The 26,340-nt window shown below is 33.7% G+C and overlaps 1 long non-coding RNA gene and 1 pseudogene across 1 annotated transcript; one reads left to right on the top strand and one right to left on the bottom strand.

The window, feature by feature from the left end:
* Positions 1-15,596: 15,596 nt before the first annotated feature.
* LOC135152111 (uncharacterized) lies at positions 15,597-17,853 on the bottom strand (annotated as a pseudogene).
* Positions 17,854-21,418: 3,565 nt separating this feature from the next.
* LOC135151990 (uncharacterized) lies at positions 21,419-24,586 on the top strand. The gene is made up of 2 exons (XR_010291014.1): positions 21,419-21,679; positions 24,315-24,586. It is a non-coding gene; the product is annotated as an uncharacterized LOC135151990 (long non-coding RNA).
* The last annotated feature ends 1,754 nt before the right edge of the window (positions 24,587-26,340 follow it).

Here is a 26,340-nt window from a genome sequence, read left to right as displayed (position 1 = left end):
TATTGATAGCCTATATCAAGACGAGGATTCTAAGAAATCTGTTATAGATCGGGCAGAAAAAGTGCTTCAAAGCATACCAGTTCAATATCCTAAATTTTCAAAACCGATGGTTCAATCCAATATTTCCAACAGTTTTTGGTTGGTATGCATCTCATACTCTCCTAGTAAAACTATTTGCTTATTGGTTTTGTAGACAAGGTCATTATTATTAAATTAAAAATTTTCTTTTGTATTTATATCGAATATAGATAGTATTAGTCGACTTCTGTAATTTGTACATGCCAAGTGAAGATGCTAAAGTTGTCTTGGTTGATGAAGCTGGCCAAGAGAGAGACACAACATATCTAGCAAAACACCATGGTCTGAGTGCTTGTTGGAAAAGGTTTGCAAGGGAGCATGAGCTTGTGAGAGGAGATATATTGGTATTTCATATGATCACACATTACATATTCAAGGTATTGTTTTTCTCATTTAGATACTTTGTTTGTACATGTTGAAGTTTCACCCTTAATATAATTCGATCGTGCATTTACTCATGCGTAACGGTTGACATATGTAAGGGTGGAACAAAGTATCTAAATGAGAAAAAAAATATCTTGAATATGTATGGTGCGGTCATCTGAAAGACCAATACATCTCTTTTCACGAGCTCATGCTCGGTCACAACCCTTTTCCAACCAGCACTCAGACCATGGTGTTTTGCTAGATTTGTCGTGTCCTTCTCTTGGCCAACTTCATCTACCAAGACGACTTTAACATTTTCACTCGGCATGCACAAATTACCAAAGTCGGCTGGTAATATCTATATTCGAAATAAATACAAAAGAAATTTTTTAATTTAATAATGACGACTTTGTCAACAAAACTAATAAACAAATACTTTTAAGGGGAGAGTATTAGATGTATACCAACCAAAAACTGTTGGAAACATTGGACTGAACTATCGGTTTTGAAAATTTAGGATATTGAATGGGTATGCTTCGAAGCACTTTTTCTGCACCATCTATAACTCTCTTAGAATCCTCGTCTTGATATAGGCTATTAATAAGAGTTCGCCTCCGGCTCGCGCTAAAGTTGTCAAAAACAAGATAAGTTGATAGAAGGATGAGGAGCAATTAGCTTAATTGATAAGACTAGTTTTCGGCAAAATGTTCACTATCAAATTCCTAATGACACTTCATCAAATTATATTGTCATTATAATATTTCATTAATTATGTCATAGGTATATATATTATTAAGAAAGTTATTGAGGGGAACAATATTGAACTTTCTACGAGTATAAGGACCATTGTGTGGAAAGACCGACTTACCAGCCTTGATCGTTAGGCGTTGCTACAGAAGCGAGCGAGCTCCTGGAGAAGAAAATCAATATATCACTTATGAAGAGTCTTATCATTGGTAATGCATGAGTACCAATTTAGCACAAAATATTAGTCATATAAATAGTTTTGTAAAGTAATATTACGTGAATTAAAAAATAAGAAACAGAATGATATTTCATCACACGCACTCTCTCTCTCTCCCTTTTGTCCTCTCTATTAACAATTTATTTTTCCAGTAAATTTTTATATGATCTCGCGTGGTCTTGTATTTTTCTCAACTATTTTTCTCAATTATATAGAAAACAACAAGACAGTTCAAGATTCGTAGTCGTTTATAGTGGTTGCTTCATAGTGTTTCTTATTTGAAAATTTAAAAAAATAGCTGGTATCTAATAGTTTTAATGCTTATAGTTTTTTGTTTGACAAAATAGTGATATTTGTGTTCTAGATAACTAATATAACAGCTGAACTGAGTTGAGGTGTTAAATTAATTGTGGGCACATAAACTATTTGAGTAATTGCAGCTAAGATATGTTAGCTTAGACTACACTTGGAGTGTTAAGGAAGGTGATTCAATGCGTTCCTGCAACCCTGACTTTTAGTAAAGGCAAGTTCAACTATGTCCTAGTATATTTTTTATAAATATTATAAACTAAAGGACACTAGTGATTTAACATCTCTATTCTGTATGTTAATTGAAACAATAATTCCTATATTCATTCCTCATTGAAATAATAAAAATTTATTTAAACTAGTAGTAGATGGAATATAGTGGGGACAAAAAATGTATGAAGTTTAAACTAGTGAGGACCTTAAGCATAGAAAAGGAGGTAAATGAATATTTTAGTCCAAACAATGAAATAGAAGATGACTAGTGCTTACCTTGAAATAGGGGGTGTTGAGGTTGTCCAAGTGATTTAGGGAATCACTATGATACTCTTCGAATACTACTTTATATCACATTCCCTATATTTGAGCTTAGAAACTCATTTAGTAACAATAGGTTAAGCCTATGGGAAAATTCAAAGAGGTCTCAGCTAGAAATCATCTTAAAATTAAAGGGGATTTTTGTCCTTCTTGCAAGGCGAAGAAGAAAGACCAAGACATGAATGCATAAACCCATGTCACTTCATGATCTCTCTAGAGAATGGGAACAACAATGTGGAGATAAGAGGCATGTTATATAGGTCAAAACCAGAGATGTCTCTTGACATAAAGACCCAACCAAGAAACATATAGAAGTTTATGTGCATCTTATTAAAGGTTTCCACAACATGAAAATTATATAACTTTAACAGTAGTGTGCTCATATTTGAATTCGTGTGCTCTACCCCCATCCCCCAATATGGAAAATTGTTTGCCTCTCCTCCTTGTTAAAGTTATAATCTTCATGTTGTGGAAACCTTTAATAAGATGCATAGAAACTTCTATATGTTCCTTTGTTGGGTCTAGTAGTACTCACAATGATAGCAACCAGAATACCTATCCCCTTAATTATACCTTCAAAGTTATAATGCTCCTCTGTGTCTGCCTTGTAAAAAAATCATTCACAAATTTATTCCTAGGTTTTCTCTCAGCCTTGCCTATTTGTAATGCTTCCCCTTCTTAAGGATCTCATTCAAACAATTAATATATGAAGTCTTTACTAATTGTCTTTTTTAACATAGAAATTGTTGTTAAATCTACAAATTATATGCCCGTAATTAAACACCATTGGCTCTCATTTAGGCGTTATTTCAGTTGTCTACAACACAATGTACCTATGATGTGATTTGTCAAACAACACAACACAAGCATTAGAAATACTAGATAACCATTATATTTCTATTTTCATATAAGAAATACTCTAATATAACTACAACTATTATAAACCACTACTAATCAACTCAAACATATTGGAAATCCACATATCCAATAATAAGCACCATAGATCTAACCTGATAGGAACAACACAAATTCACTTGTGTCAATTGCGATGTCAATACGTTGGGTACATTCAACTGCTCCTCAATTTTTAGGCTTACTCAGTGTACACTTTATAAAAATGGCAACCCTTGTAGCAATTTCATTTTTTTGACAAGATGATGATTTCTGTTGGAGTGTCCGCCCCTATCGGGGCCAAAACACTACTAAAAACTAGGCAGAGAACTCCTATATATTTGCCTTTTGTGTTTTTAGGGTTAAAACTGCAACCGCAAGACTGGGCCGTGTTTTTTTAGGGTTAAAACGCCAGCCCACTCTAGCTTATATTTTAAATAATATATGTTGAATTTAATTTATATTATTTATGAATATATATCATTTATTTAATTAAAATTTTCTCATTAATTATATATTGTATCTTTTATTTAATAAAAATAGATCATAAGTACGCTATTTAATAAATAATTTTTTTAATATACATCTTATTTGATTTTGAGATAATTTTACTACTTTTTTTTCACTTATTAGAAATAAATAATATACTAGAAGAGTATTTTTTATAATTTGAATCAAAATATTAAATCATACATTTATATAATTATTAAATATCACCATTTAAATAAATTTAGAATACTGGTTAATTACGTATTGTAATTTTCATTTAGTAAAGATCAAAAATAGATATGGCATATTACATATAAGAAAATATAGATTAAATTATAAAGATAAATAAAAACTATATGAAATATTCAATACAGAATAATAGACCCTTAATACAGATAAAACTTATATGTGTGTGTATTATAGAAAGTCATAAGCACGATAAATTATGAATTAATTTAATAGAATTTAAAATTATAAAATACCCATTTACAAGCATTATATATTTGTATTTTAGAAATATAGTAAGCATGCCTTTTGTTTTGTATAAGTATTTGGATTTTCTCCTTTCAGGTAAGACAAAAAATTGAGAAAATAAACAAATGATATACATTGCAAATATATTAATTTATGTATAATGTGTAATTTGTTAAGTTTTTTTTACATACATACTCTGGTGGTGGATACATAATCACAAATCCTCCTCCCTTTTCATTAGCAAGCATAATACACATTTTGCATTAAAATATGATACTTTTAGCAGATTGATTATTTTATATATAGAATATTTATTATTTATATTTATTAAGTAAAAATATAATATAGAATTAATGAGTGTTTTAAATTTATTTAAATAAAGATATAAATATTTTTAAATGATATAAATTATATTTGAAAATTATAATGTAAAATTTATTAGTTCTAAAAACTATCATATAAAAGGACACATCAAAAACAATTATGGGATTCCTTGAAGAGAAAATATCAAGGGAATAAAAGAGTTCAGCGTGCCCAACTCCAAACACTCCGTGGAGTTTTTGAGATTCTGGAGATGAAAATTGGTAAATCAGTAAATGCGGGAGAAGATATGTTAGATGTGAATATTATTGAGAAATCTTACGCACTTTGACGGAGAATTTCAATTATATAGTTTGCTCCATAGAAAGTCAAAGGATATAGATCACTGGATGAATTGTAGAGCTCATTGCTTGTACATGAGCAGAATATAGAAAGGTTAATAGTGAAGAACAGACCCTTAAAGTTACAAGTGGTGAAATAATCGGGGGAAGAGGACGTGGATATACTAGAGGCAGAGAGGAAGAGGACGCTGAGAAAGACAACCTTTCACTAAGGCCAACATCCAGTGCTCAAGTGTCACAAATTTGGTCCCTTTCAGTATGAGTGCCCTAACTCAGATAAATTAAAATGTCAACTTTGCAGAGTTTGATTAAGAGATGGTACTCATGGCTCATGTTGAGATGGATGATTACACAAAAGAATGGATGTGGTTTTTGGACTAAGGATGTAGAACCAGGAACCTTTCATTTGGATGTAATATTATTGATAAAAGATGTGTGAAACTCGATGTATAATAATTTTACGAATTTCGTCTAACGATAGAGTGATATTTTTTATATAATTTTTTAAATTAACTCATTTGAGTCAGTTTTGTAATCAGTGACCCACTTGATGCATTTGAATGTAACTGACCTATTTGATAATTAATCCATTGTGTAAATATGATTGGGATGAAAGTTGTAACAAAAAATATAATGATAGTTTTAAGATGAATGTAACGTAATGGATAAAATAGTAATTTTAAAATTAAGTGTTCAACAAGGAGTAAAATGGAAATTTCCAATTAAATGTAAAACTAATATAAAAAGATAAGACGAGTGTTAGGCATCAATTGATCCCTAATTGAAAAACTAAAGACTAATCATTCGAAAAAAGGAGGTCGCTGGTGCTAGTCATAGTCTTACAAAGTCCTTCAATCTCGAAATCGTTGTTCCTTCATGGTAAGTACTCGATTCACACTTCTTCTCTTTAGGGGATCTAGATTTGTATATTTTATTATATGTGGATCGTATCTGGTGTTGTATAAGTGCTTGATTCTCAATTCTTAGTATTGGATCTAGATTTGTATACTTTAGTTATATATAGATCGCACCTGTTTTGGTATAATTATGAGATATTGTAGCCGATCAATTTGATTTACGGTGCCAAAAAGCTTGAGAAGCTTGAGTTAGCAACTCTTATAGTAACAAGGATGATGAATTTATTTATTTGCCATTTATTTCAGCTTATGAAATTTATACATTAAATTATATAGCAATTTATACAATTTTAGTATCTACTCACACAATCATATCTCACATATAATAGAAACCTTTAAATTAATACCTATATAGTAGTTTCTCAAGTCTTTGAAATAATAGAATAAAAATAGGTATTTCAGATAGAATAGAGTTAATCCTTCATCTTTATTTTAAGTATTCGATGCTTATGCATGAGTCTTGATAGTCATCTCTGAATATTTAGAATTTATATAGAACTCTACGGTTTTGAATTATTCTAATAGCTTCTTGATTGGACTAGAAGTTACAAATATGGGCTTTGATGGAGGCCCGTGCCTTGATGTTTGACGACCCACTTATCTTAAGAGTCGATGTACATTGGGCTTTTATTAAGCTTGATTGATTAATTATAAAAAATAATAAATAAATTATGAAGCTAGCTCTTAATAAGTGGGTTTCTTCTCTTTTGGGCCTTTATTGTTCATAATATTTTAGTGTCATATTTTAACCCATATCTTTTATCAACCAACTTTCGAGAAAACATTAAAAGTTTTCGTGAATATTAGTTCAAAAGTCTCATATTTTTTGAAAATTTTGCAGTGCTCCCGGATGTTTTATGACATTCTTTGGTTTATTTTTCCTGACCTTATTTCGTAATAGGGCCAAAAAAAAATCATTTTTGGATTATTTATTAATTTTCAAGATTTTTGTCGAATTAATTCTTATTTTTAGAATCATTTTATTGAACTCACAGTATTTTTGAAATATCTAGATATAATTTTCATAATTATCTTTTAAATATTTCTTGTGGCATCGAGTATTTTGGAAATAATAACTATATATATGTACACTCATGCATAAAATATTACTGATAACAACATAATTTTTTTTCTAATTTGTATTAACTAAAATGAAACAACTAATAATTAAAAATCAAACTATCTTTCCTTTAATCCAAACTTCTCAACTTAAAATCTTTACTTCAGCAACTTCGGCATTTCTTCAAACTTCACTGCTGGCAATGCTCCCCATACAAATTTTGATGACGTATAAGAATGTGCTTACTATAACCGTGGAAGACAGGGTTCTTGGTCAATCTATAGATGACTTGTTATCAACGTAAATTATCACTGAACTTGGGCCAACATCAGTATCTGTATTAACAAATTTCTTAACCAAATTCCTTGGCACATGCAGCAGCTGTGGCTGTCATTATTCAGTTTCACAAGAAGATAAGGCAACACACTTCTGCTTTTGAGACACCCATGTTATCAAATTCTCGTTCATGTAGAAAGACAAGCTTTTGAACCTTGGAGTGTTACTATTTTAAATTTTAAAATTTAAAATTTTAAAATATGCAAGAGTTATGAACTCTTGCATATTTTAAAATTTTAAATTTTCTGTGTCTTATTCCCAGCCATGATCGACACACTCGGCAACATCAACAACTCAAAACTTAGCTAGCGATTGAGGGTTCGAGTCACACGGGTTAGGAATACTATTTCATCCATTTCTGACAGGTTGCTGGCAGTGAACCTTATAGTGCTGGACAATGATGTATAATCTTTTTAACCTAAATCTATTTAACTTTATAATCGTTGAAATTGTTATAACCAAAGTATAAATATGATTTTTTTAAGTACTATCAATCCATGCTCATATACATTTGTTTCTATTTGTTTCGAGTACATAAAATTCCCATTCATGCTATTATTACCCCGGAAAAGTGGAACAACATGACTGAACCTGTGGTCGAAGGCCATGTCTATGAAATATCTGAATTTTTGGTCAGAGAGTCGAGGGTCAGTATAAGGCCCCTGTCGACGACTAAATGTATTGTATTCACACCTTCGACCGTTATGCATTCTGTCATGGCAGTTGAATATAATATCCCGGTGAATTACTTTCAGTTTACTCCAATCCCAGCAAATTGAACAATTACGTTATGTTAACACAAGAGATGATCACGGTGTGCATTGTATAGGTATACTGATTTGCTTCACTTTTTGTTTGACAGGTCACCAATTCGTGTTTAAAATTCTTAGTCTACTTCATCTAAAAAGTTTATGTACAAGCTAACATTTTTATGATACCTGTATGTCTTGATGAATTGCTGTAAATCCACAGATATAATCGGTGTGGTGGAGGATCCCGGTAATGTCTCCGACATACGTATTCGATTGGGTCAGAGGACGGTACACTCATTTACAATAACCGATGGTTTAGACTCCTGCAACATCAAAGTCTGGGAAGATCAGCAATCAAAGTTCCAATGTGTTGTTCAACCAGAATCTGGACACCCGTGTTGTTGTGATGTTGACATGCATGCGGTTTCAGCCTTTGTTACGTAAGGCACTGCATATTCAGCGTATACTTGGTCCACACAATTCACTGCAGCGATATACTTCTTAAGCAAGAACAGAAGTGCATAAAAGTCAAAAAGATATTGAGATGCAAATCGGAAACCATCCCCAGTTTTAATAGGGATAAACATTATGTTCTAGTTATACGAACATTAATCATGTCGGGACGTATGAATTCCAATCCATGCAGCGATATTTATAGATGCAGAGAGACATGTGTGCTACTCTTTTCGATAATTAAATAATCTCATAGCCTCCTCATAAGTTTTAGGGTCTTCTTCAAGAATAAAAACATTTATCTCCTGCTCACCTACAAACTCTTTTTCAGTCAAAAAAGTAGTTAGAAAATCAGGCCCAAAGCTAGTCTCGACTCTAGCTCTTTTACTCCTTCTAGGCTCATGATTTGCATCGGTAGATGTAATATTATGATGTGACACTGATGAAGAAGATCCAGATGCTAAACATGATTGCATATTAACTTTCATAGGAAAAATATGCTCAAAAAATTCAACGTCTCTTGACTCTTTAAATGGACCAAAACCAGATGCATCTTTAAGAATAAGTCTATATGCACCACCATTAAAACCAACAAAAATACCATCAACAGTCTTAGGACCAATTTTACTTCTTTGAAAATTTGGGAGCCCAATTTTTCCCAAACACCCCCACACTTTAAGGTAACTCAAGTTGGGCGCGAAACCCTTCCATAATTCATAATGAGTTTTATCAGATTTTTTATGCGGCACACGATTAAGCACATAGCAAGCATATAAAATAGCTTCACCCTACATATTAGAAGGCATTCCTGAACTAATAAGCATAGCATTCATCATATCTTTAAGAGTTCTATTTTTCGTTCAGCTACCCCATTTTGTTCAGGCGTATATGGTGCTGTAACCTCGTGAATAATCCCATTAAGTTCACAAAATTTCTTTAGAGATGCTCCATCATATTCACCACCCCTATCTGTTCTTAACCTTTTAATATTTTTATTCAATTGTTTCTCAACTTCAGCCTTATAAATAAGAAATTTTTCTTCGGCCTCATCTTTCGAACTCAACAAGTAGAGCTTTGTTAGGTCCTGAAACGATTGTAGAAGGGGGGGGGGGGTTGAATACAATCGTCACTAAAAATCACGGCGGAATAATCTGATTTGAATTAAACTTGTTAATCAGATTTTAATTAATTAATATAACAATGTTTTAAGTCGTTATATAATTAATAAGGTTCGTTTTAATGTCCACTAAAGTTCGTAGAATAAATTCGACAGGATGTATTCTAACTTAGTGATTAAAACAATCGAGTGATCAAAGCACAGAAAACTGTGGATATAACAATTGCAAGTTACAAACAACTTGAAAGCTTTTACAATGCTTGAACAACTTAGAAATGAAGAAGTGAAGCCATATATATAGGCAAAGCACTTGGAACTAGGTATGACATTGAAAGGAATGACTTAGTAGCTTAGGAATGACATTACAAAGCAAAGCCATGCCAAAAGGAAGGAAGGAATGACATTAATTGAGAATGTCATTCTGCCACACACGGTATGACATTATTTCCTTGGCCTTCAAGGGTCATTTGGCATGACTTAACTAGCCATAGTCATACACAAACATTCGGTATGACATATTAAGTCATAAGGGCTCAAACGGTATGACTTATTAAAGTCATACAAGCACAAGACATACACACACCAGAAATGTCGTTCTGAATGACACGGTATGACTTTTTAAGTCATACCACTGAATGTCATTCAATGACAAACGGTATGACATTCTATGTCATGCCAGAATATGTAGTTTCCATAGACACGGTATGACTTTAATTGAGAAAGTCATTGCACCTGCTAAAGTCGCTTTGCTAGACACGGTATGACATAATTAGACAATGTCATCTCACCAGTTTAAGTCGTATTACTTCACACGGTATGACATTAATTAATAAAGTCATACCGAGGTGTTTAATGACTAAAACACTTGTTTTTAATTAAATAAATATTCAATAATCACTTAGTTAATTATATTAATCATATAAATTCATAAATTAAATTAATTCGAAGGTGAATCAATTTAATAAATAAATTATACAGGTAATTTAATTATTTTGATAAGTGAAGTGATTAAAGAAATATTTATATAATTCTATTCTTCAAGAAGCAGGGACTCCAGACATGTTTAAACGCTGTAGATCTTCGTCTTGATTGAACGGCAACTTATAGTTGATGCAGAACACTTATTCTGAGTAGCTGACACACAAATGTACTGTCTGGTTCATCTGTATCTAGCTGAATTAAATATTCTTTATCAAATAAACATTTGAGTCGTGGCTTGTTCGTCGATTCTTTGTCTTCGTAGTTCATCTTCATTAGTAACAATAGTATGGAATCTTCTGAATAAATAAAGTATTAAAACTTTATACCTTCTGGACTTCTGGACGTGCTACAAAAGATTATTTGTACACTGAGGCTTGAACATATTAATGAACTTCTTCCAGTGGTGTGCAACAGCATCCTGAAATTCTTCAGACATATAATTTCAATAAATCACTTGACGTTCTTCGTACGGATTCCTTCAACAGTACTTGCTATTTACCTTGCTTTCTTATCAGAGTTGAGTTGGTACCTCTTTAGTTACAAATAGGCTAAACATATGCCTTTCAAGCTTGGTGAATCGTGAAAAGTCATCCACAAAAGTAATGTAATAACGTTTACCTCCTCTACTCATAGTGTTCTTAAAGTCACCTAAATCATTGTGAATTAATTCAAGCAATGTCGAAGACCGGTTTCCGATTTTATTAAAGGCCTTTTTAGGGTGTTTTGCTTCAACACATACTTCACATTTATCAAAAGATGTATTGCTGAATTCAGGGATTAGCCTAAGTTGTTTAAGCCTTTTCACAGAAGCAACATTTACGTGACCTAGTCTAGCATGCCATAAGGTAACAGATTCAGCAATATAAGCAGAAGCAGTAGCAATTGTATTATCAGTCAAAATATCAAGTACAAATAGCCCACCATTACAAAAGCCTTTGCCCACAAAATCACCATTTTTAGTAAGAACAAGTTTATCAGATTCAAAGGTTAATTTAATACCAGCTTTGTTCAATAAGGCTCCAGAAATCAGGTTTCTACGAATATCAGGGACATGCAAAACATTATGCAAAGCAATAGTTTTTCCAGAAGTAAGTTTAAGAGAAACCTTTCCCTTTCCAAGTATACTCACAGTGCTTGAGTTACCCATGAAGACACATTCTCCATCAGATGCTTTATCATAGTCCTGGAACATATCCTTATTTAAACAAATATGACGAGTTGCACCGGTATCCACCACCCATTCAGAAATATTGCTCACCAAATTTACTTCTGATACAACAGCAGCTATGATTTCTTCAGTGAGATTGGCCTGAGTCTGAGATTTGTCTTCCTTTGTTTTTGAACCAGGTCCCTTTCCTTGCCTACACTCCTTTGCGGCATGCCCGAATTTTCCACAAGTGAAGCAGTTTCCTTTAAACTGCCTTCTCCCTTTGAAGTTCTTATTCTTCATTTTAGTGCCATGGAACTGATTTGGACCTTTACCTTTTGGTCCTTTCGTACGACCTGCATCTTTTGACTCAACAAGATTAGCAGTAAATGAAGAATGACCAAGTGTTGTTTCATTTGTTTGAATTCGATTTTGTTCCTCAATCTTGATGTGAGACACTAACTCTTGAAGAGTGAAGTCCTTCTGTTTGTGCTTCATAGAATGAACATATGTTTGCCAAGATGGTGGTAATTTTTCAAGAAGGCAATTAGCTTGAAACATTTCACAAATTTTCATTCCTTCAGCAATAATATCAGCACATAAATATTCATACTCATGAACTTGTTGAAGAACAGGCTTATCATCAGACATACGAAAATTTAGCCAACGACTACACGCATATTTCTTAGTCCCATAATCATCAGAACCATACTTGGTTTTTAAAGCATCCCAAATTTCTTTGGCCTTTAAGGACTTGCTATAGATTAAATATAAAGCAGATGTCATATAATGCAATAACATTCCACGACAAGTCTTATTATCCTTCTTGAAATCTTTTCCAGAATTTTCAGGGGCTGAGTCTTTAGTGAGACAATAATCTACTCCAATTTGACTCAAGAAAAACTCCATCTTATCGGACTACATTTTATAATTTTTCCCATCAAAAGGGTCTAATTTAGACATATCAGGAATAAAAGTATTGGAATTCATGGTGGCAGATAAGATATATGCTAACACAAAAATTCAACTTTAGAATGTAGGAAAAGAAGAGAAAGCAAACCGAAAAGAAGTTGAGAGAATGTAGGAGTCGTGGCGTGAATTAACACTGCCCTAAAGTTGAATTTGCCCCGCTACGTACACACGGCCTCTTGGCAATCAACCTCCAAGGTTACATGACTTCTATTTCTTTGGTGTAGTACAAAGAAATAGATTGAAAACACTTTTGATCATTGCCCAAAAATATACTTATATCTATATGAGAGGAAAATTGTTTTTGTGTGTGTGCAAACATGAGGGGGAGACCTCCTTTTATAAGAGCTCAAATTTGTAACTCCAAGAATGTCCAAAAGACACCATTAATTCAAGGAGGTAAAAAGGCTCCAAAGTGAAAAGTCACAAACTGAAAAGTTTTGAAGATTTTTCTTTTAAAGCAAACTATAGAAATAACATTTATATATTAATATTAATTCTAACAATGCAGCAACTCGGAAAGCACGACTCTTGCGACTCGGAGTCAAACTGAAAACGCAGCACAGCTCGATTCAAATCAAGATTACAGCAGCAACTCGAAAACTGACTCTGGACTCATCTACACTACCCAACAAATCAAACTCAGCAACTCAAACATGGCAGACTCGGCATAAATTAAACTCAGAACTCGACGCAAAGAACTGCGACTCGGTAACAGCTACACTAGCTCAACCCAGTGGTGACTCGCTAGCGACTCAACAGTACAAAGCAAAGAAAAGAAACAAGGCTGACTCAGTTTAAACAAGGATATGCAGAACCCAGCTAGCGACTGACACGGCGATAAACAACTCAACAAAAGCAAATTAACTCATCAATCAGAACAACAGACAATCGACATTAAAATAAACAAAGGGTTTGGCAGGGGTTTTAAAACGAAAACGGAGGTGGGGGTTTTGTTAAAAGAAAATAGGGGAGATGATTTCAACAGGGGTTTCCAGATTTAGTTTTAAAAACTAAATGAAGAAAAGGTAGAGTAATAAACAGAGTAACGCTTTTAACATATATTTTTTATATTTATTGGCTTACTACTTAGTAATTTAAGCAATAAAACCAAGAACAAGAAAATTTGGGGTTTTAGTTATAAACCCTAACGCAAATTGATTTTGTGTTAGGATTTTAATCACTTCCCGAAAGTAAATCTATAATTAATCAACTATTAACTAGGCTCCTTTCAATCCATAAGTAATTTTGAGTCTCATGTGGTTAGAGATAGATTTCATAGCCTAGGAGTAAAAGTAAAGAGCAAGATTTAAGAACAAATATGAATAACAAAGATGAATACTTGTATTGATATAAAAGTGATTACAAATTTAGAGTGCTACTACTAGATCTACTACATAGAAGAGAGGCTACTAAAAATAGAAAATCCCAGGTAGGTTGAAACATGATGGGGAGATGTGTATTTATAGGGGGAAATTAGGGTAGAGGGGGGGGTGTAGGTGTCCCATCTAGATGCTTCCTTGAGAATATTCCCCTATGATCCTTTTCTTCCCATCTTTTTCTCCTTTTTGCTTTATTCTTTTATTTATTCAAGCTTGAGCAATTTTCCTGAAAAAGAGACAAATAAACAAATAAATAAGTGAGAACAAGCAATAATTAGGTACTTAAAAATATGAAAAATATGCACTTATCAAACTTCCCCATACCTATATTTTGCTCGTCCTCGAGTAAAATCAAAAGAAAAGAAAATAAATAAGTGAGAACAAGAAATAATTAGGTACTTAAAAATATGAAAAATATGCACTTATCAAACTTCACCATACCTATATTTTGCTCGTCCTCGAGTAATATCAAAAGAAAAGAAAATAAACTATGAAAACTAGATGCGATTCCTAGGCTCCTTTTCGTAGGCGTGACGGGTGATTTTAGGTTCACCAACCCGTTAAACTCATAGACGATCTCTACAAGAGGAGTTTTGTCTCCTAAGGGTTTACAGAAGATATACCCATAAAATCTGTGAGACATTCTAGCAAGTGTCTACTCGACTCTACTCTAATTTCGCCGGTGTTAACAAAAAGTGTTTTTAAGGAAAATACGACTCAAAGACTCTTTTACTAATAATCAAGATACAGTTGTCTCTAATCTACTTGAATCGACACAAAAATTTACTCGAAATCCAAGGTGTGTAATGAATTTAAGGCCTTTGATGGAACTTAATTGTCTAAGAACATTTTCTCTTTTTCAACCAATTTTGAACTGACCCAATCTCTATCGAAATAAATATCTAGCCAAACTTCACAAACCCTTAGTCTTTTTTTTTCTCTTTTTTTTCCTTTTTTGCATTGACTTTATTTTGTCCGTTTTCTTAGGCAAACAATGTTACCCATGTAGCGAGCTTTAGGTCAGTGGCTCCCAAACCAAACGGTCTTAGGGCACTAGGTTTTGAAATCCCCCGACGGACTTAATAACTCAAGTAACAAAGGCCACAAAACGAGACTAGCCAATCTACTTTTGCCCATTTATCTAAAGATTTTATCTATAAAGAACAATGGGTATTGAAGTAGTTATTCCTTTTCATTTTCTATCTCTTTTTTTTTCTCTTCTTTTCTTTTTTTTATTCGCCAAGGCTCGATTCGACATTGTTTCAACATGTGGGTTCTCTCTCAGGTATGGAATAATATCACTAGACAATCTCTCCATCAAAGGTCTTGTGCAAATGTGTGTGCCGTCTTGGAATTACGAGTACAAATCGGTCGATACAAGCTTCAAAAAGACAACCTTACTCAACTACGTTCAAATTATCTAAAAGACACTACATAAATATACTTTTATGAAAACATGCTAACACCAACTACTCCTAAAGTTCAAGTGTGGCAAAGACAACTTAGCTAAAATATCTCTATTTTTGGATTTTTCTATTTTTCATTTTTTAGGGTTTTTCATTTTTTAAGAATTACACTAAAGCCCTCCCCATACCTAAATCATGCATTGTCCTCAATATATGCAAAAGAGAGAATTGAAATGTAAGAGTAAAGAGGAAAAATACCTGAATAGGAGATGAATGGATTTTTATTAACTACTGAAGCAACTTACATGATCAAGGGTCGATGAGGTGTAACTTCTGATGACTACCGGCGGTGGGTAAGTCGAAGTTCAATTCTCTAATGGCCCACATGGCCCTATGCTCTAACTCAACCGGCAAATGGCAAGCTTTACCATACACGAGTCTATAAGGAGACATTCCTAAGACGGTCTTAAAGGCGGTCCGATAGGCCCATAAGGCATCTATCAACTTGGTTGACCAATCCTTCCTATTCGAGTTGACCGTCTTTTCTAAGATTTGCTTAATTTGCCGGTTCGAAACCTCTACTTGGCCACTAGTTTGAGGATGATAAGGGGTAGCCAACCTATGAGTGATGGAGTACTTCTTAAGAAGTGACTCGAATTGACGGTTCTTGAAATGCGTCCCTTGGTCACTAATGATAGCCCTAGGTGTGCCAAATCGAGAAAGATATTCTCTTTAAGGAATCGAAGGACAACTTTATTGTCATTAGACCGGGTCGGGATGGCTTCTACCCACTTAGAAACATAGTCTACCGCTAGAAGAATGTAGAGGTGGCCAAACGAACTAGGAAAGGGACCCATGAGATCTATGCCCCACACATCAAAAAGCTCTATAACAAGGATTGGGCTCATAGGCATCATGTTTCTCCAAGTGATTCTTCCTAGATGTTGACACCTACTACATGCGGAACAATACTCGGCGGCATCCTTAAACAAACTAGGCCAATAAAAACCGCATTGGAGGATTTTAGCGGCGGTCTGCTTCGCACTAAAATGACCTCCACATGCTTGATCGTGACAAAATGAGAGGATGCTATGAAACTCACTATTTGGGACACACCTCCTAATGATTTGATCGGGACAATGTTTAAAGAGATATGGGTCGTCCCAAAAGAAATGTTTCACTTGAGAAAAGAATTTGGCTTTATCATTCTTGGACCATGTCGAGGGAATGTCACCAGTTGCTAAGTAATTGACAATGTCGGCGAACCAAGGGAGAGTGGAAATCGAGAGAAGGTGTTCGTCGGGAAATGACTCGCTTAAGGGCAAGTCGTTAGTGGATTCAACCACTAATCGAGAGAGATGATCGGCGACGACATTCTCACAACCTTTCTTATCCCTAATCTCTAAGTCAAACTCTTGGAGTAACAATACCCATCTAATCAATCGGGCTTTTGAGTCTTTTTTAGAGAAAAGGTACTTGAGAGCGGCATGGTCGGTGTAAACAATGATTTTGGACCCGATAAGATAAGAGCGAAACATTTCTAAGGCAAAGGCTACGGCTAGAAGTTCCTTCTCGGTGGTAGAGTAATTGAGTTGGGCATCATTTAAGGTCTTACTAGCATAGTAAATGACGTGAGGCCTCTTATCTATTCGTTGTCCTAAAACCGCTCCTATGGCATAATCGGATGCGTCACACATAAGCTCAAAAGATTGACTCCAATCGGGAGACTTCATGATCGGGGCCGAAGTCAATTCTCTCTTAAGGTCTTCGAAGGCATGAACATACTCGCTTGTGAACTCGAATTTGACATCCTTAGCTAGAAGGTTGGTCAAAGGTCGGGCCTTTTTGCTAAAATCCTGGATGAATCTACGATAAAATCCCGCATGTCCAAGGAAGAAGCGAATTTCCTTAACGGACTTGGGGGGTGGGAGATTGGCAATTAGGTCAACCTTTGCCTTGTCTACTTCAATCCTTTTTCTGAATTTAACACTAAATCCGTTTCCTCACATCTTTTCAAAACTAAGTCTAGATTGTTAAGGCATTGGTGAAAAGATGGGCCAAAGATGGTGAAGTCATCTATGAAGACTTCTAGAAAGTCACCTATCATTTCCGAGAAGATGCTAGTCATGCACATTTGGAACGTGGACGGGCCCGTAGTTAGGCCGAAAGCTAGACGTCTATAAGCGAAGGTTCCAAAAGGGCAAGTGAAGGTGGTCTTTTCTTGGTCCTCGGGTGCGATTGGGATTTGAAAATATCCCGAGTAACCGTCTAAGAAGCAATAAAACGCATGACCCGCTAACCTCACTAGCATTTGATCGATAAAAGGCAAAGGAAAATGGTCTTTCCTAGTGACGGCATTGAGCTTCCTAAAGTCTATGCACATTCTCCAACCGGATTGGACGCGGGTTGGAACTTGCTCATTGTTCTCATTGGTCACCAAAGTAATGCCCGACTTCTTAGGCACAACATGTACGGGACTCACCCACTTACTATCGGAAATGGGATAGATGATCCCATTGTCTAAGCACTTAAGAATTTCATTCTTAACTACCTCCATCATGGGAGGATTCAACCTCCTTTGAGGTTCTCTCACGGGCTTTGCATCTTCTACCAAATGAATCCTATGTTGGACAATCGCCGGGCTAATTCCTTTAATGTCCGAGATGCTCCACCCTATCGCTCCCTTATGCTTTCTAAGGATTCCTAAAAGTTCTTTCTCTTGTGACATAGTCAAATTAGAGGCAATGATAACGGGATAGGACTCGTTAGGGCCTATAAAAGCATACTTAAGAGTGTCGGGAAGAGGTTTGAGTTCTAATTCCGACGGTTGTGACTCAACGGTTTTATTTGGTGAAGGCAAATGCTCGGGTTCAACATCACGCTCTTGACTTGTTGTAGGAATAGTGGATTCTAACATTTGATTGACCTCATGTGTGTAGTCGGAAACATCCCAATCCTCTCCAAAATATTTTAAGCAAAATTCAAGGGCATCTTTAGGATTCATGAGATCTTGATCAACTATTTCATCAATTAGATTGACGTTGTAAGTCTAAATATAAAGACAACCCTATCTGTTACATAGGGATGATAACTCAACAATAGAATAGGACAAGTAAATAACACTACGCCTGCACCGGAATCGGAAGATACGAAGACAAAGGTTGAAGAAGCCATCTACAGTCTTGAAGGAATAAGTTCACTGGAAGAAGTTCATTAATATGTTCATGCCTCAGTGAAGAATAAAGATTGAAGTATTCAAGATTGTGGAAGCAATGAAGATGTTGTCCAAGTACTCGAAAGATTTCAGTGCAACCCCTGAAGCAAGATATTTCTATATATCTTGGTTGGTTATTTATAATCAACAAACTGAAGCATAAACTAACCCGGAATCGACTGATCAATGTTTGCTGACAAAGAAGGTACAATGTGTGACTTCAGTGTTAGTCGCTTGTGAACCAGACCAGTGCACTAAGCGTCAGCACATACGAAGCTTTGCAAAGTATTTATCGATCGAAGAATTGATCGAGTCATATCAAGTCATTTATTCTAAAGCCAAGCCAAGCCAAATGTCTAGCCTCTGCAAGCTATGCCAAAGCTTACTGCTCAAAGGCCATATGTCAAAGTTTCCACACAAAGCCATATGAGGAAGTGACCTATCTTTATGTGTGTGCACTTATATATTTGTATATGTACAAATATATTTATATATATGTATATATGTATATTTAATTAAATATAATATATATAATATATATGTATATATGTTTTTTTTAAACATATGTATATGTATATTTATATGTATGTATATTTAAATAAATATATATGTATATAGTATATGTATTTATATTTTACATAAGCAATTATATAATTAAGTGTAGATATATATTATATTATGTGCATAAATATATTTATATTTAGAGAGAGCTATATATATCTTTATATATATATATATTTATATTAATATTTACACATAGTTATATGTATATTATATATATTTAAATATATGAGAATATATTTAAATATATGTGTATATATATTACTATATGTTTATATAAATATTATATATATGTATATATTTATATATACTTTTCTTTATATATTTATGTTTATATTTATATTTATAAATAACTATATATATCTCTATATATATTTATATATATTTGTATTTGTATTTACATATAATTATATACTATATATATTTGAATATATGAGAATATATTTAAATATATGTACATATATTATTATATGTTCATATAAATAAAATATATATGTGTGTATATATTTATATATATTTTTATTTATTAATATAATAACAACATAATATATTATATTATATATTATATGCATGCATGGAGATGATGTCATGTGTCTAGGGCACTCTAGGGTTTGCATGTGCATGTAGGGTTTCACACAAGACATTACACTTGTGAATGATTTTTTTCTAAGTCATTTATACTGTGAACACACCGGAAGCATACATGGCGCAACATTTGACCTGGAAGAAGTCCAAGGAGTGATAACAGTGGGGAGTCACCACTGTTGGGGCGCAAGTTTATTGCCATGGAATTCTTTCTAAGTCAGAAACACATACACTGTGAAGTCTAGGCGCAAACTCAATATACATATATATGTATATATGTTTCTGGCGCAACTTGGTTATATATTAACCAGGAGAGAGAACAGTGGATGTGTTCACTGTATGGCGCAAGTACAAAGCAATAGAAATATTTTTAAGTACCAGGTCATCTCTTCCTGGAGGTGTATAAGCGCAAACTTTGACTCTAGTCAAAGTTGGCGCCACCCTCACAGTAAAGCCACTTTGCGCAACCTTGTGTCCCTGCAAATTTGGCTAAGTCACTACAGTAGAGAGTGAAGGAAGGCGCAACAATTGACTGGCGCAAGGTTTGACCAAGTAATGCTATTGTGTTTCAAGCTTAGAATTTATTCTAAGTCACAGACACACTATGAAGCCATGTAGAGCGCAAGTCCAGTGGCGCCAACTCAAAACCTGTTAACCATGGTTAGTTTGTGAAAAGTCTATAAATACCCCAAGTTTGTTCTCATTTGGAACACACTCTTCACCACCTTTATGGTGGAATGGCTTTGTGCCTTTGCACACTACTACACACAAATAAACTATAGCTTAGTTTTGTATTATATATATATTTAGAAGCTAGGGTTTGTGAGTGTAAGTAGTAGTAGCCATTGTAGCCAACCTTCGGGTTTGGATTTATAGCACCTTCGAGGTATTTATCAATATACAGATATACCTTGGAAAATATTGTGTGTTGGTTTATGTAACACCCGTCAAAATTTTGGGTACGTTAAAAAAATTTTATCTTCTAAAATATATTGCTTTTGTGATTTAAGTATATGAGAATTTGATTTATAGTTATATAAATAATCGGTGGTGGCCGGTAAATTTGCATCGCTCTAGAAAAGTTACATAAATAGAATTTAGATTGCCACGAATTATTTAAGTAAATTTTATGATAGTAACGAGTGCCAAATGAATAATAAATAATTGGGAGCGGATATTCTATACAAATACAAATTCCGCTATTTTAAATAAATGTATAGATATATATCGCGGTATGAGAATATTTTGTGAGTTATAAAATATATTCATATACAATTATATATATGAGTATTAATTTAATTAAGGGCCCAACAATTTATGAGCTTACAAGATTATTTATTAATAGGGCGCCAGTGTGTAAAATAAATATAAAAAGTAGATGTTTTGGAAGGTGAAGTATTTTGTGTGAGAATATAAAATAGAATTTAAAATATTTAAGTAGTAGGCTCAAAATGTTAATTAAATTGAAATAAGGAGAAAATGATTTAATTAATAAAATAATAGAAGATACTTTGGAGGAGAGAAGATGTTTTAGCTTGGGTAGATATTTTATTAAAATAATACTAAAGAGCTCTAGATTTTTATTTGGAAGACTCTAGATTTAATTAATTAAATAAAATGAAATATGGAAGATATTTCAGGAAGATGGAAGATATTTTGGACTAGTGAAGATTTTTGTGTGAAAAATTATATTTTATTCAAGATCTTTTGAGAGAAGCCTCTAGAGATATTATAGAATAAAATAAAAATGTAAAAAGGATTAATAGAGAGTAATTAAGAGGAAATAGAGAGAGAGTGTGAGCTAGTCTTGGTGGGTGACTTAGAGAGAGAAGGAAAGAAATCTTGCTGGGATCAAGGATTTGGTGTGTAAAAAAAAAAAAAAAAGAAGGATCAGCTTGCATTTGTGAAGGAATAGAGAGAGAAAGAGTAAGAAGAATTTAGTAAGAGAGAGAGATTTTGGGCAAGATTCAAGCTTTCGGGTGATTAAGAGTAAAGATTTAATCTTTTAAGGGAAGAACAAGCTACTTTTAAGGTAAGATCCGTTATCCTTTTCTTATTTTTTTTAGATTAGAGTTGTATATTGAAAGATTCAAACATTTTGAATAGTAAAATATTTATACCATAAATGCTCCAAGAATCTTGTGCATTCATGGTAAGATATCTCACCTACTCTACTCTTGGTAAATATTCTGTTACCAACTTACCATGTAGTAAATTTGTAGTGTAGATAAATGCTAATTTTAATTGTTATTTTATTCTCTAAGCTATTTAGTTAGGAGAGAGGGCCGATCATTTTAACTGATGTCCATATATATTTTTAAACTTCAAAGAAAAACTAGGGTTCATAGTAATTGGGGCTTTTGTGTTGGAACATTGATTTGGGGGTTTTGCTGTTGAGTCCTAGATCGGAGAAATTGGAGTTGGGTTTGAATGTGGGGTGTGAAAAGGAAGCTATCGGAGGTGTGAAAGGGGGTGGCTGGAGCACGTTGCGACCACCGTCGGCGACGGCTCCAGGCGGTGGTTTTGAAGCCACTACGGTGGCAGTTGCAAAGGGGAAAAGGGGGCGTTTGGCCTGCTGATGTGTTGGTGTTGTGTGTGTAGCGAGTGAGTGTGTGCGTGTTTGTTCGCCGGAGAAGACAAACCATCGCCACCCCCAGCGGTGGCGACGCGGCGGCAGCAAAGGAGAAGAAGGGAAAGTGGGGGAGATGTGGTTGCTGGGAGAGAAGAGACGCAGAGAGAGGGAGAGACGTGGAGAGAGAAAGAGAGAGAAGAGGAGAGGTGTTCGGATTTTTGGCCGGAAATTAAGATAGAGGCCGAGTTTCTCAAAAATAGCTTGGGGGATGTATAGATCGGGGTCCGACGAGTGGAAAGGTGGTGGTTTGGTGTGAGTTGGAGGTGGCCGGAAAGTGGCCGGATGGTGGCTGCCGCCGGTGGCAGCCATGGGTGGAGCTTGATGGAGAAGGAGATGCTTGGGGGAGATAAGGATGTTTTGGTAAATAGTCAAATTAGTTTAAATAAAAAGAGATAATTAAAAGGGGGATTATAAAAAAATTATAACATTTAAAAATCTGATTGGTGAAGTAGTTAAGAACTAAAAGAGTTTCAAATTAGAGTAAAGAGGTAAGAATTGATTTAAGGGGCAAGACTTAAAATAAATAATCTAATAATAAAAATATTGTAGGAATATAAGTGTAAGAGATTTATTAGTGAAAATAAAATTAATAGTTGGTTGGACGAATAATTTAAGAATGAAATTGGATTGGTGTTTGATTAAAAAGAGATATGATAGATTTTAGTATTAAACACAAATATATGACCCAAGTAACAAATCTTATATTTAAGGACAAAAATTTATGAGATTAAATCATTCTAGTAACTGCAATAAATATGGAATAATTTAGAATCAACATGAATATTTTAAGTAGAATATAAATAATGGTTACTTAATGTGAAGATTTATTAATATGATTAATTTTGATGATATTACATTATAAGAATTATTTAGTAGTTATAATTTGAATGATGACTAGAGCCGTCGAAGATATTTTAAATAAGAAATAGGCAAGGAATATTTTATAAGGAGATTTAATTTTTATAAATTTATTTTGGGAGCCTTATTATATGAATCAAAATCAAATATTTGGTCGCCATGCTAATATTTGAATAATATGATAATTAAAATTGAATTGTGTGAATATTGGACTAAATATTATTATTTTATTTGCGTGAATATTTTAGAAAGGATTATTCCTGCATAAATTTCTTTTGGCAAAGGTGGGCCAGGAAATTGTAAACTATTTAAGCGGTATCGAGGCAAGTACTTCTTACCCTATATTCTCTTTATTATTTTTGTTGAATTATTTTTGTACATTTATAATTTTATTATTCATGATTTCTGCCCGACTTAGCTTATATTTTATTCATTATTCCTTATGAGCAACTAGAATCAGAAATCAGAATTTTGCGTAAATAAGGTTGTTTCTCTTTGTTCGGGAGCAACCATTTATTTATTATATAAATTAGGATTATTTTCCCTTCTTCGGAAATAATCACTTTAATTAATTCAATGGTCGATATATTGTTCATATCGACTACCTTCGCCCCTATTAAACGAGACCCGCTAGATTCCTTGTTCGAATCTAGGATTTTGTGATCACTTTCATCATTTAATTTTATTCGAAAGTCTTAAATCCGGAGGTTGTTATTCTCACTGGTCAACGTGGCTTGTGATCCACGGTGTTTATTTATGAATGAGATTTTGGTCCCAAGTGAGGACTTTTACGAATACGGGGAACGTCGGAAGAGTTCGACGATGGCCTCAGAGATATTCGTTATGCTAGCTAAAGAGGATAGGGCGTGTTTATCTCGAGCCGTGATCGGGTGAGGATAAGTTGCGCAGGAGAACGGTACTCGGCGGTAGTTGATCGCATCGCTGCTGTATCGGGGCGGATTTGACCAGTTCTCAGTAATTAAAGTTCTTTTTGGATTTTCATATCGAGATATGTGGATTTACTGAGATCTTTCTGAATGTGTGTTTCATTGTTTAAATTAATTCGGATATATTGAATATATTGTCTGTACCATGTCTTGTGAAAATCCTGTGACAGATTTTACTTGCTGAGCCATTAAGAGCTCACTTCTTGCTATTATATATTTTTACTCAACAGTTAAGAATGAGGATGATGACCCGAGCCTACAATCGAGGCAGAGAAAAGGAAAGGAGCCTGCACATGGCGGGAGCAATTTCCGAGGATGCACCTGAACCTCGTAGCTAGTTATTATATTTAAATAAATACTGTATAACTTTTAAGTACTATGAAGTCCTGCGTGACTAGACTTTTGGGATATGTACGTTGTGGAGATGATCCAAGGACTTGTGGATTGGTACCCACTGAACTTATATTATGGCTCTATATTATATTAACGTATGTTTGCAGGTTGCGAAGCTTGGTACCGTAACGTCCTAAATTCACGAAAGGGTGAGTTTGGGGTCGTTACAGTTTAATATTTTCATATCCTCAGAAACTGACCCAATAAATATCCGGAACACGAAACCCATTACAGGACTGCAATTTATTTATCCGCAAGATTCGAAAGAATTTTAAATTGTAGTGAGTATCGTATTCAACCCCCCTTATACGATACTTTGGACCTAACAATTGGTATCAGAGCGAGGCTGATTGATATACAAATCAGGATCCTTATCGTACGGAAAATCAAGAACCTAGCTTTTGATATTTGATTAGGGGAAATGTTCTTCCGGTTTGTGTTGCTGAATTTGTCCGTAGGCCTAAGCAAGGATTATCTGTTGGATACTGAACTTTGGACCAGGACTTATAAATTTATATTTTAAATTTTAATAAGTTTATTTTATAAATTTGATTTAATTTATTTTAAACTTATTAATTGAGTTTATTATGGATTAATTAAATTTATTTTATGAACTTAATTAAATTTATTTTATAAACCTTATGAAATTCATTTAATAAATTTGTTCAAATTTATTTTAGACTTGTAAAGTTTACTCTTAGACTTTATTAAGTTTATCATAAATTTTATAAATTTATTATTTAAATTTTTATAGTTTATAATTTATATTTAAGTTAAAATATAATATATAAATTTAAGAGGATTTAACTGATTATGGATATAAGTTCAAGTTCAAGGGTTCAATTTAGTTTGTTTTGGAAGCTATGATTTAATTGGAGACGAGACACTTGAATATTTTCAAAATTTAAATTTATTTAATAAATTTTAATATATTTACTAAATGGATTTAAAATAAATTTATTCTAAACTTATTCAGTTTATTATGAATTTATTTGGATTTATTTTTTAAATATAATTAAATTTACTTTATAGATTTAACTAAGTTTATTTTATACTTTATTTTCTTTCATCTTTTAAAACTTATTTTTAAATTTATTTTCTTTATAATTTAAACTTAGTTTAAATAATCAAGTGTCCCGTAACCTTTTTAATTATTCTACTCCAAGACAAATCAGATTGACATTAGTTGAGACAGATCAGGCTGACAGATTACAAGACAAACACCGGGTTTTCAAATACCAGATTCTCAGAACCGGTAATGGAAGTACATTGATGACCCAATCCAATTGATTTATCAAAGGATTATTAGAAGCAGTTTTCTATATTCGACATAGCTGATTGTGATTCGAAGAAGATTCTATTAAGGACTAATTTGGTACTACTAAAAGTGGATTTTAAAGAAGGTACTTCAGGCCTTGATCTGAGTAATTACTCCGACTTGATTATCAGATCACCAGATCAGGATGGGAATTTGCTACATCTACAATGAAGCATCTTTCCAGGGCTCGGAATGTCAACTTTGAATGGCACCACTGGCAGTAGGAAAAGAGAAGTTTTTACGGACGAATCTTCAAGGGATTTCAATCTAACTCAGTGATTCAGGGATATACAATTACACATTGAATTGTACCAATGCTAAATTTATCTGGAATCAGTTGAGATCAAAGACAGAGAACTGTGGAGGTTTAAGGATATAATTATCGAGTTACTACTGCACCAAATCAGTTTCGTGCATTTATGTCAGAACCTTACGATTGAACAGAAGAGTTTGTAACTGCTGAATTTGAGGAAGTTCAAGTCGACGAAAGTTAACACTTTTGAAGAATGTGAGGACAGAACTTCAAGGATTAGCATAACACTGTC

Source organism: Daucus carota, chromosome 4 (assembly GCF_001625215.2).
Source record: "Daucus carota subsp. sativus chromosome 4, DH1 v3.0, whole genome shotgun sequence".
In the NCBI taxonomy this organism is placed as follows: domain Eukaryota; kingdom Viridiplantae; phylum Streptophyta; class Magnoliopsida; order Apiales; family Apiaceae; genus Daucus; species Daucus carota.
The sequence above is the reverse complement of the archived record's forward strand: the minus strand, read 5'-3'. Positions and strand labels throughout refer to the sequence as shown.